This window comes from Mytilus trossulus, chromosome 7 (genome assembly GCF_036588685.1).
Source record: "Mytilus trossulus isolate FHL-02 chromosome 7, PNRI_Mtr1.1.1.hap1, whole genome shotgun sequence".
Classification (NCBI taxonomy): domain Eukaryota; kingdom Metazoa; phylum Mollusca; class Bivalvia; order Mytilida; family Mytilidae; genus Mytilus; species Mytilus trossulus.
In genome coordinates this window covers 38,104,227-38,116,860 of record NC_086379.1, presented here as the reverse complement: position 1 = coordinate 38,116,860, position 12,634 = coordinate 38,104,227, and positions in this window count along the sequence as shown.

Sequence of the window (12,634 nt, the reverse complement as noted above, 5' to 3'; positions counted from 1 at the left end):
ATATGTTTAATCATTCTTTATATGATTTAAGTTATATTTCAGTTTCCTCTTGTGTAAAAGCTATATTTAGAAAAGATTGGTTAAGGATAGTTTGCATAATTATATTGGACATAAAAGCAAGTTTATTTAGGCATTAGACATTTCCAGCTGTTTGAATGGTTTTATTTGCAGTAGTAATTTTTTGGGACCCTTTACTGCTTGCTGTTCGGTGTGAGCCAAGGTTCCATGTTGAAGACCTTGGCATATTATGGTTTACTTTTATAAATTGTGACTTGGATGGAGAGTTGTCTTATTGGAACTCATACTACATCTCTCTATATCTAATTATTTAAATGAAAGGACGTTTGCGGAAATTATTATTTTATTGTTTTTGTGTTTCCTTATTTTATATACTTTTAATATTATCCTATGGTTATTTCCTGCTAACTTTTCCTTGCAAGTCGCTGGGTGCAATGTTATTGTTTAAGTGTAGAACCACTGATTCCACCAAGGTCAAAGAACATTATAGAAAGTAGTACATATTTCAAACAAAATACGACTGTCATTTGATTTCAAGCCCTTATTCCTCTTAGATATTTAAAAAAAAGAAAGAAAGAAAACGTTAATTTAGTAAATGCCAATCTTCAGAGTCTTTGAGTTGGATAGAGGACTTTTACAAAAAAAAAATATTTACCTTGGAACCCGCGGATATTGGAACTTCACATATTGAGATCAATATACAATCAGTTTTAATAGACTGGTGTAAATACAAAATGTCAAGCTCTAAATAAACTTATATCTAGAAAATTTGGAACCAAATTATGAAATAGCAGACTGCCAAGTTTTCCAAATTTCAAAAAGACATTTTGATTTAAAAACAAAATTCTCATTTTTGTGATTGTTGTCATATTGATAGAGTTCGAAAATCTTTCAATATTCATTCTTGAGTGTTGGTTCCTGACTTTGAGCATGTACAAGAAAACATTTCTGGGGGTTAAACAGCTATTGTATGTGATGCTAATTGGGTAGAACTGACTTTCAAACTAATTGTATAACACTAATAATTCAATAGGTAGAAGACTTAGATACATCATATCTTATGTATACAGATTCCTTTATAGTCAGAAATTTCTATCTGGCATATGTATATGGTCCTTGGTCTCTTTTTAATGTTCAGCAGTTTGAAATGAATGCTCCAAAAAAAAATAGCATATTTTCTCTGTTTTTTTTAGCTCACCTGGCCTAAAAGGCCATGTGAGCTTTTCTCATCACTTGGCGTCCGTCGTCGTCTGTCGTTAACAATTTTTCAAACATCTTCTCCTCTGAAACTACTGAATGGATTTGGATGAAACTTAGCATGATTGTTCCTTAGATTATTCTGCACAAAGTGTGTGCTTCGATTTTTGATCGGTCAAAAAACATGGCTGGCGTTACTTAAAATAGAACATAGGGGTCAAATGCCGTTTTTGGCTTATATCTCAAAAACGAAACAAGGTTAAAAGGTTCATTAGGTCAATATCTATCAGCCCTGAAATTTTCAGATGAATCAAACAACCCATTGTTGGGTTGCTGCCACTTAATTGGTAATTTTAAGGAAATTTTGCAGTTTTTGGTCATTATCTTGAATATTATTATAGATAAAGTAAGATCTACAATAAGTTATATAACCAAAATTGTCAATTGACCCCTTAAGGGGTTATTGTCCTTTAATGACAATTTTTCACAATTTGTTCATCAAATTTGCTAACTTTAAAAAATCTTCTCCTCTGAAACTACTCAACCAAATTCAACCAAACTTTAACTGAATGATCAGTAGGGTGTATAAAATAAAGTTTGTGCTTATTTTTTATTTCGTCAAAAACATGTCTGTCATAGCTAAAAATAGAACACAGGGTAAAATGCAGTTTTTGGCTTATATCTCAACAACTCCAGCATTTAGAGCAAATAAGACAAGAAGTTAAAGTATTCATTAGGTCAAGGTCTACCTGTCCTAAAATTTGCAGCCGAATTGGGTAACTGGTTTTTCAGGTATAATGCCCCCGAATTGATGATTTTAAAGAAATTTGCAGTTTTTGGTTATTATCTTGAATATTATTATAGATACAGATAAACTGTTAATAGCAAAAATGTTTAGGAAAGTCAGATCTACAAATAAGTCAATTTGACCAAAATTGTCAATTGACCCCTCAAGGAGTTATTGCCCTTTAAAGACTTTTTTCACAATTTGTTCATCATGTTGACTTACTTTAAAAAATCTTCTCCTTTGAAACTGCTGTATCAATTTCAGCCAAACTTAGGCTAAATGAGTTTCAGAGTATCTAGTATAAATTTTATATTTCATTTTCTTGTATGTCAAGAAACATAGCTCCTATGGCTAAAATAGAACATAGGAGAAAATTATTTTTTTTAGCTATTGAAGAAAATAGGACGATTCAAAGAACATTTAAATAAATTGAAAATTAAAAATAATCATTGATGAGAGATTTAACCAAAAAAAATAAGGTGAGCGATTCAGGCTCTTGAGAGCCTCTTATTTTATGAATAATAGAACTACAATATTTAGAAAATAAAATCATTGCAAGGTATAAATATAATTGTCTATCAGTCAGCTGGTGGTTATTCGATTTTGATATCATTATATGAATCTCTAATCAATTTTCAATTTTCATGGTAAGGTCCATTTATAAGTGTATATGTATTACTTGCTTGCTGCCCCATATACCATCGTCACGAAGGTGCTAGGGCAGCAAAAAATGTTCTCAAATTCTGTCTTTCTTTGACCACCATTTCTACTGTTCCCTTAGTGTTGTTCATAAGTGTTCCATCTCCTTTTACGGTTCAGTTCCATTTCTCATTTTAACGTACATCTGTATGTGTTTGTTTTATTTGTCAACCACACTTTCTCCTTCTTTTGGTCCGATTTTGAGGTTACTTCTGTTGTTTTTGCTGCAATGATATCAGGATTATCTGTCAAAGCTTAAAACTTATTCTTACATTGAATGATGAATGCTTCTTTACTCGGCGGTTCTGTTCTTATTATCTTTCCTTATCGTTGGGACAAGTGTTATCGTCCTGTTTCATCTTCATATTTAAGTACAAGATCACTTTCAAAATCTGCCACATCTTGTATCTAACATCTTTGAGCGACTCCCAAGTAATTTTATCAAAAGATGGCTTATTTGATTCTCAGTTGGAGAACACCAGGCTAATTTATCTATATGTTGATGTAGAAGAAGTGTTCCTCCTACTATCAGGTAGTATGTTGCACATAGTTCTACCAATGTTTTTCCATTTTCACATGTATCAATTAAAGTATCACATACATGTTCTATTTAAATCTGTTCCGTGACATCAGTATTGCGGTTTCTCCCGTTGGTATTCTAATCACCTATCACCACCAGAAGATCATATCGTTGTTCCAATCTCACTTTTGCTTGACAACTGAAAAACTATAGATGCTACAAGTCGCCGTTGGTTAGCAGAGCTAGCCAGCTATCAAATTAACTCAACATCAATTAAGTTCCGTTCTAGAAAATACAACGCTGATTCAGATTGGCAGCAGCAGATAATAGAGCTGACATCAACATTGACTCAGTAATGCCATCTTTTGTTGAATATCTAGTTATTAACCTTAGTTTTGTTCATGGTGAATGACTTCGTAGTAACTAGATATTAAACCACTGACAGCATAGATTGGTAAAGAGCTCGACAACAGAATAAAACGTTGACACATAGGATAAACATGGTTGAGAAACAGCAGAAACTCGATCACATAGACAGTAGAACCATATATATGATTTTTTAACAGTGTAGGCTATATTGAACAGTATAAATGAGGAAATGAAACAGTCTGTAATGCCATCACAGCTAGTCATAACTTTTACAGGCTTACAACAACGTACAGAGGCGGATTTAGGGGGGGGGCAGGGGGCCCGCCCCCCCTTTTTAGGAAAAAAATTGGTTGCTTATATAGGGAATCACTGAAGCGTGACTGGAGCGGGGCCCCTCTTAGGTCAGTCAGTGGCCCCCCCACTTATGAAAATTCCTGGATCCGCCACTGAACGATATCAGACACCAAGGACCAGTTGGGATTCTGTTTTTTCAACAGTGTAGGCTATAATAAACAGTAAAAATGAGATCAAGAAACAACCTGTACTGCTATCACAGCTAGTCACAACTTTTACAGGCTTACCACAACGACATCAGCCACCAAGGAACAGTTTGGAGTCTCTCCCTTCTCAGAGGCTAACTGATTTTATTGGCCTGGTATGACAAAAGCCGTTGAAAAATTGGTAATTCACAGTGGGGAAGTGTTTATGTACATTTTGAAGGTCAATCCAAACCACCAAGCTCCGCTTGTTAGTACTCATACCAGTACAATTTGAATGTGTGGATTATTTGATCCTGGGACCATCAAAGGAAGGACAGCAGTATATGTTGGTAATTACAGTCCATTTTACCAGGTTGTACAAGCCATACCGACAAGTGATATAACAGCCAGGAAAACAGATGAAACATCCTTTTGATAATGTTACTTTCAAAATCATAGAAATGATATCTATATATAAACAATATAATTGAGAATGGAATTGGGGAATGTCAAAAAGACAACAACCCGACCATAGAGCAGACAACAGCAAAAGGCCACCAATATCGATCTTCAATAATAACCGTCATGATGGACGTCATAAAAAACTCATTATACACAAGAAACTAAAAATCAAAAATCACACAAGACTAACAAAATCCAGAGGCTCCTAACTTGGGACAGGCGCAAAAATGCGGCAGGGTAAACATGGTATTTGAGATTTCAACCCTTTCCCTATATATACCTCAAGCCAATGTAGAAAAAAACAAATACACAACACTACGCACAGTAAAACTAGGTTAAAGAGAAGTCCGAGTCCGATGTCAGAATATGTAACATAATAAACTAAACAAAATGACAATAATATTAAAATGAACAAAGAACTACTAGCAGTTACTGACATTCCAGCACCAGACCTCAATTAAACTGATTGAAAGATTATGTCTTCATCATATGCATATCAGGCATAATCGCTCCCATTAAGGGTTTAGTATCATACCATCATAAATATATGAGAAGAACACAACCCGTGTCATTCCACCAATGGTTTTTAAATAAATGTGTTTAGTTCCGATGCAAAGACCCTATATAATAAGGGAATCAACACTAAAGCCAAAATATGCAATCGTAAATGATCTGACAACAGTATGACTAAAATGTCTGTTTAAAGGTTTTGTTAGCTTTTGAGGTTAAAACTGACATCTTTGTGCTTTGTAAAGAATATTACCATAAAAGATTGGATATGAAATACCTTAACGTATAAGATGTCAGCATGTTAAGTTATATTTACGAGTGATGTCCTTGTTCCGGTGATAAAATTTAATAAATGTTTTGACTAGTTTCAGTGTGATATCGAAAATCCTGATTTACTATTTTTTTCAGTTAAACATAAATTTCTCTCGCTAAAATCGAATACGTTGTTACATACACGAGCGAATCATACAAGTTGAGATATATAAACAACAAGGGAACATCACAATCTAAAAATGCATAATTAACGATAGGAAATGAAAAATCGTCTCTTTTATCATAAATTTGTGTATTAAGTTTCCCGTTAATGATGCAGATTATAAGATCGAGGAAAGGGCAGTGGTCATTGTTAGTATTAGCTTTATATTTAAAGTTAGTTCAACAGGATAAATTTCTTTAGTATAAATACTGAAGTCGTCCGATTATTGAGAGCCAATATATCACACTGAAAAAAATACCTAGTAACTATTACTAGTTTGGCTAGTACTTCATTAAAAGTCCCTAGTAGATTATCAAACAACTAATTAGACTAGTATGTTTACTATCGTGGATGCCTCGTATTACCAGGAACCAGGAAAAGGGAATACAGGACATCTCGGCACACTACAAACTCGGGACATGTTAAACTCGGCATAGTACAAACTCGGCCAGGCGGCCTATACAAACTCGGCACATTACATATACAAACTCGGCACACCAATGAATATATTTATGGAAATGGTTCTTAAAAGAAATTTTATATAATAATTACGATGAGAAAAAGATTTTTAAATAGGTGAGAAATGGAACAAACTATAGGACAAAAAGTCACACAAGTTAGTTCTGTGACATAAATGAGAAAACACTTGATATAAAAAAAAATGTGTTTTGTAATAAAAAGAAAACATTGCAAGATCTTTCTGATATATATTCAAACAAATGTCTCCAAATTATTTGTGACTTTTTGTCCTGTGACTTTTTTTGTTCTTTGACTTTCTGTCCTACATTCATTTTTTCCTGTCGAATGTCTTAAAACTAATATGCACACATTGATGAAAACATTCAGTTACCAGAAGGATAAAAACATCCGGAGCACCTGAGATCACCCCTAGTTTTTGGTGGGGTTCGTGTTGCTTAAATTCTTTAGTTTTCTATGTTATGTCATGTGTACTATTGTTTGTATGTTTGCAGTTTCCTTTTGATTTAAAGTTTGAATGTCCCTCTGGAATATTTCGTCCCTCTTCTATAACTGATAGATAGTTATAAAAAATGACGACACATCATTATGATAAGGATGGAAAAGGGTGGCCGTTTCTACATGTCTTTCGGGTGATATAGTTGTTAGTTTGATATTTGTGACCAAGAAAAAAATAGCCAGAAACAACACTTCTTACAGTTTTCAATAAGTCTCATGACTGATGAAATTTAAATGTAATCGACAGCATTTCTCATAGACCTGACCGGATTTTAAATCATCAGATCACTAGAAAAAAACAACAGTCTTAACAACTTGTTAAGAAATTATGGTGCAAATGGAAAGATATAAAAGTGTTTGAGATTTGAGGAGTTTTCCATATTCGAATGATTTCGTTTAAATATATCATGTTCAGTGATTTATTTCTATTATCACCATCGCAATAGATTAGTAGTTTCATCAAATATGATAGTTTTCAATAAGAACCTATCTTTGCAATGGAGAGTTGTCTCATTGACAATCAAACCATATCTTATATTTATCAATCACACTTTTTTGTTAGGTTTCTTCCTTACTGGTTGATACCATGCATCTCTTATTTTTATTGTGTCATCGGTGTATTTTAATTGGAGTAACATGTAGTAAAACTATGTGTAGTCCTTTTTTAAATGATTGATAAAAAGCAGCACAATCAACTGACAAGAACGTTTATTATCAATGAAGTATTTTCAATTGAGTAATTACATATATATAATTATATATATAAACAGATTATGTACACGATATTCCCCTCTCTCTCTCTCTCTCATCTCATCTCAATAGGAGCACACAATAAATAATTCAATAAATAAACCATACATCAACTAATGAACCATTCAAAAAAAAAAAAACACGCAATTTCTATAAATACCATACAGACACTAAATGAAAAGTTAACGACAAATAAAAATGTCATTCTTTGTATTGGCAGCAGTGATTAGTCATCTGAGGGGCCGTACACTTTACTGCAATCCCTTAACAATTGTGTCACAGTTTTTTCGCCACTATCGTACTCTTCCCAGAACTGGTGGAGCCGGCCTTCCAAATCCTTAAAACGGCGTCGCTGATGTCTGAGAACCTGTTCCTCGGATACCAATCTTAGAGTAAAGATCCACGATCTCAGCTTCTCTCATTAACTCTGGTATAAGGACATAAAAGCTTACATTCGACATTTTATTTGTCACATGGAGTTCAGCAGCATAAACTCAAGCTGCTTTACTAACGGGATATCATAAAAATGTTATCAGGCTGTCATTAAATACCGCTGTCATTAATTAGTATGTGATTATTATACTGTCAATATATAATCATCACCTGTTTCCCGAAACTTCTCTAATTAAAAGGATAAATATTAAAGGTAGCCATCCTATTTTTTTTTATTGCAGTTAGTTGGATCATGGAAGTATTATATTGACAGGAACTCCAACGAAAAATTAGCACATTCGGATCCCACTGATTTCTTTAAGAAAATAAAAGCTCCCGACTCAGTTTGTCAAGTACGTGATAACTCCTTTGTGGGGTATCTGCGATGCCGCTGTCGCCTGTAAAGTTTACAGAAACTGATCTTATCACGTGATCTGTTATCGAAGGGCTTGTCTACCTACCAATGTAAATAAACACGGAAACTCCTGTGGCTTTTTGCGAATCGCTACATGGACAACAACACCTGTTTTTGTTCAATAAATAAAAACTACAGCTGAAACAATCTAAAAAATCGGTCCATATTTCACAGAATGACAAAAGAAAATTAACTATATTTGGAAAGAAGTTGAGATTATTTTTGGTTTTGTTAGATATTTTTTTATCAATATAACAAGAAAATCGGAAAATATCGTGTTATAAAAATTAAATGAGTCTGTAGTAGAGTGTTAGCAGAAAATAATGTGATGCGCGTGAAGTGTGCCAGATGGCGCCAGATAACTTAAATTTCAAGTAAAAGATCTTTAACTCTTATCGAGTGTAGCGCAAAAATATATGGTTTTCTCTATCGTAAAATATCGTTAAATGATCAAATATATTTTAAAGACTAAAAGAGGTTAATAATTACACACATGTGATGTCCTCTATATAGCAATATCAGGTTACGAGTCCATCAGATTAATCTTTACACCTTTTATGATAATTCGTTGTAAACAAACCTTAACATTCAACCTAGTCCGAGAATATTCTGATGTTTGACAGATCCATTTTTACGGATGGCTTTAAGTATTTCTGAATTCATTTAAAGAACGATCACTATAATTGGGTCTGAGCAGTTATTTTTCTTTTTATCATGGAAATCACATTTGAATTTATTGGTGTGTTTTTTAAAAAGCTAAACAGTTCCGAAATATTAATAATTATTACTGATAACTTTTCCGTTTATTTTACATGAAAATTTTATGATTTTCAAGCTTAAAATATACAGTTACGGGTGATTAGCCTACGACCCTCTTATGAATAAAATATCCTACTATTTTAAAGATTGGTTGTTACATTTGTACTTATACTTAAATGTGTATTGTTTCTGAGTATTTTTACTCCTCAGGTTTTTTCTATATTTTTTTTCTATGTGTTGAAAACAGTTGCGAGAATTTCGTTTCATTTCTTTTTTATTTGTTTTTAAGCAGCAAAACCCGTAAATATTGATATTCACACTGTAAGTAAATGTCATTTCCTTGAAAATTAAGTACACAGCCGTTTATTTCGGTATGTTCCGTAATTACGATCTTTCACGAGGTTCCAAAAATTTGATAGGATCCCATGCATCCATAAGACAATTTCTTTAGTATAAATACTGAAGTCGTCCGATTATTGAGAGCCAATATATCATGCATCCAAATATCTAAAAGTATTGTTAAATGTTTATATCAGATGTTGTCTCGATGGGTCTTTGCTGATTTTAGTCATAAATTGCAACTCACAACAATACAAAAACAGGTCCGCAATAAGTGGTGCACAGTTAGTCCCCGTTGGAATTCCGATAACTTGACGATAGACGGAATCTCCAAAGCCAACAAAAATTATATCTAGTAAAAATTCAAGGGCAAATATAGTATGAAAGATCAGTAAAGCATGTCTTAATTCACATAGTTCTTTTGTTTGTTGCTATTAAAATATGACCTAAAAGAGTTTGAACATATATGACATTTATTTATTCACATTCTGACTTTTAAATGCCCATTTCAGTAGGAGTGTGAATATGTGGCAAAGTGGTATTTAGGGTAGAACAATCAAAACTTTAAACAAATCCCAAATCACCAATTTATGCATTAAACAACTTTTAAAACAAATTTCTTGGTAGAGGTGTATAAATATATCACACACAACATTTTCCAAAATATCAAAAACAGTTAAAAGGTGTATTTTAACAAAACGCATTTGTCTAGTAGCAGGTCGAACAACAGATGTTCTTTAACACTGCTGACATGATTATTTCCAAAAAAGGATACCATATAAAACACAAATGGATAATTATGGTTATTAGTTTATTGTCATAATCATGTAGATATATGTATCTAACTCCATACACCTCTCAAACCTAAAAAAATATACAGCAGCAAATTATTGTTATTAATTATTTCAGGAATCCAGAGGCGGGTTCAGGGGGGGGGGGGGCAATAACTAAGAGTTAGCTTTTTGTTTTGCCATCAACCTGGTCTTTATAATGTTTTTGTTCCATTTTCAGAAATGGATGAGGTGAATTTTGAACGTAATCTCAGCGGATTTATCCTGTCTGTATTGCACGCTGCTTGCAGCGAATCTGAAGAAGAGGCATTGCATAAGATAACACTGGAGAGAAATAGAAGAAACGGCAACTGAAGCAGAGAGAACTGATTTCTTTAGAGACGTTAGAAGCAAAGAGCTTGGCATGCTTATTAAAGACATGAGATCAGAGAAGGTTAGAGAAACAGCAAACAAAGAGGAGCGAGCTGCGTTTTTTAGAGACACAAAGAAGGAGGAAAGATTAGCAATCTTTAAGTCTATAATGGAGCGAGAGAAAAAATGGAAAGAAGAGAGAGACAACCGACGAATAAGGAAAAGACAAGAAAAGATAAAGATGTCTGCGGAGTTTAATACACCAGCAGTAAGTCCAATGGTGTTATCGTATTCTTCAACGCAACAAGAGCCTGGTCAATCTAAAAGCCACAACCATCTATCTGGATCCGTCAAACCAAGTTCACCTGTCAACTTATGTTTACAAGAGCGAGTAAATAGCCTACCACCACATCTTCCTATATATATTAGCTGAGTCAAGAGATACAGATGAACCAACCAAATCACAGATTGAAACTTCCGATCCAAAACACACAGAATTTAACATCGACCACTCCCGAAAATGTGCTGTTGGATTTCAGCGTTTGAGAACGTGGTTCAAAAGACTGTGCTGCTGTAGTCAGAATGTTGAAGAAAGTTAATCTGTTTGCTCTTGAATTTTATTAGACATTAATTTTGTTTTGTTAACTTATAGAAATTACTTTTTTTATTATTAAAAAATGTGTTTGTTTTCTAAAGTGTTTCCATGCATATCTATAAAACAGTCGCCATATTTGAGGATAAAATAAAAAAATCTATAAAGGACGGTCATATTAGGTTACAAAAATTAGTAGATTGTCACTCCATGCAGAAAACACGAGCATTTAAAATAACACCCTCGATTTAATTTGTCTAAATGTGACAATTTTTTGTATCTGCATTTGAACTTTTTTAATACATAAATGCATGCGTTGTCGTGCTTAGCATAACTCACTCGTAATTCAGTATATCAGATATCAACAAGAAGTTTCGACAGATCAGAGACATCATCACAGGTTACAACTCATCACCAATTATGTAATCTGTAATTTTGTTTATACTTGAGATAAGTATGTAAAAAAAAATTCATTCAAACAAATTAAAGAAACCCTGTTTAAGAGTACTTGATAGAAAAATGAGGGAAATTTGTATTGGGCGCACGAATTAAACAAGGTATTAGTCTACATTGTGCTTTTTTGTGTCGGGATTTATGAGTACCCGGCCACGTCCACTTGTATTTTTGATTTCTGATGAGTTAAGCCTTTTTTCAACTGATTTTTATAGTTCGTTCTCATGTTGTACTGTTATACCACTGTTCCAGCTTAAAGGGGGGGGGGGGGGGGGGGTCCGCTAACATATTTAACCCTGCCACATTATTTATGCATGTGCCGGTCCCAAGTCAGGAGCCTGTAATTCAGTGGTTGTCGTTTGTTTATGTGTTACATATTTGTTTTTCGTTCATTTTTTTTTTATATAAATAAGGCCGTTATTTTTCTCGTTTGAATTGTTTTACTACATGTTCTTATCGGGCCCTTTCATAGCTGACTATGCGGTATGGGTTTGCTCATTGTTGAAGACCGTACAGTGACCTATAGTTGTTAATTTCTGTGTCATATGCATTTTGGTTGTTGTGAGTTGTCTCATTGGCAATCATACCATATCTTCTTTTTTATACAAGCGCTTAAACGGTGAGTTCACCCCTTCGAACCAAGAACCATCTTCAAACATACGAGTATAAAGCAGTTAAAAGGTCGAACGTATAAAAAATAATTAAGGAACAAATAAGTATCGAACATAAAGTAAAAGGATCGGTTGAGCACAAGCACATATAAATAGGTCATAAAAAGGTCATTATACCTCAACAAATTTAGAACTATTACCAGAGATAAGAATATAAACAATTAAAAAGGGGAAGGATATTAAAAATCGTAAGTAACGAATAAGGAATAAGTAACGAATAGGTAACTAATAAGGAATAGGGAATAAGTAACGAATAAAGAATAAGTAACGAATAAGGAATTAGTAACGAAAAAGGAATAAGTAACGAATAAGGCATAAGTAACAAATAAGCCGGAATAAGGAATAAGTAACGAATAAGGAATAAGGAATAAGTAACAAATAAGGAATAAGGAATACGTAACGAATAAGGAATAAGTAACCAACTTGACGTCCATACAAATGGATCTAATAGTTATTAATTACAAAGTATATCATGACAGCTGACAATAAATGAAATGGGAGAGAAAGGCTAGTGGGCCATAATGTAGGCTGTCATTATACTTTGAACAATGGGTAAAACTAAGGATATGGGAGAGTGGAATTATAAAGTC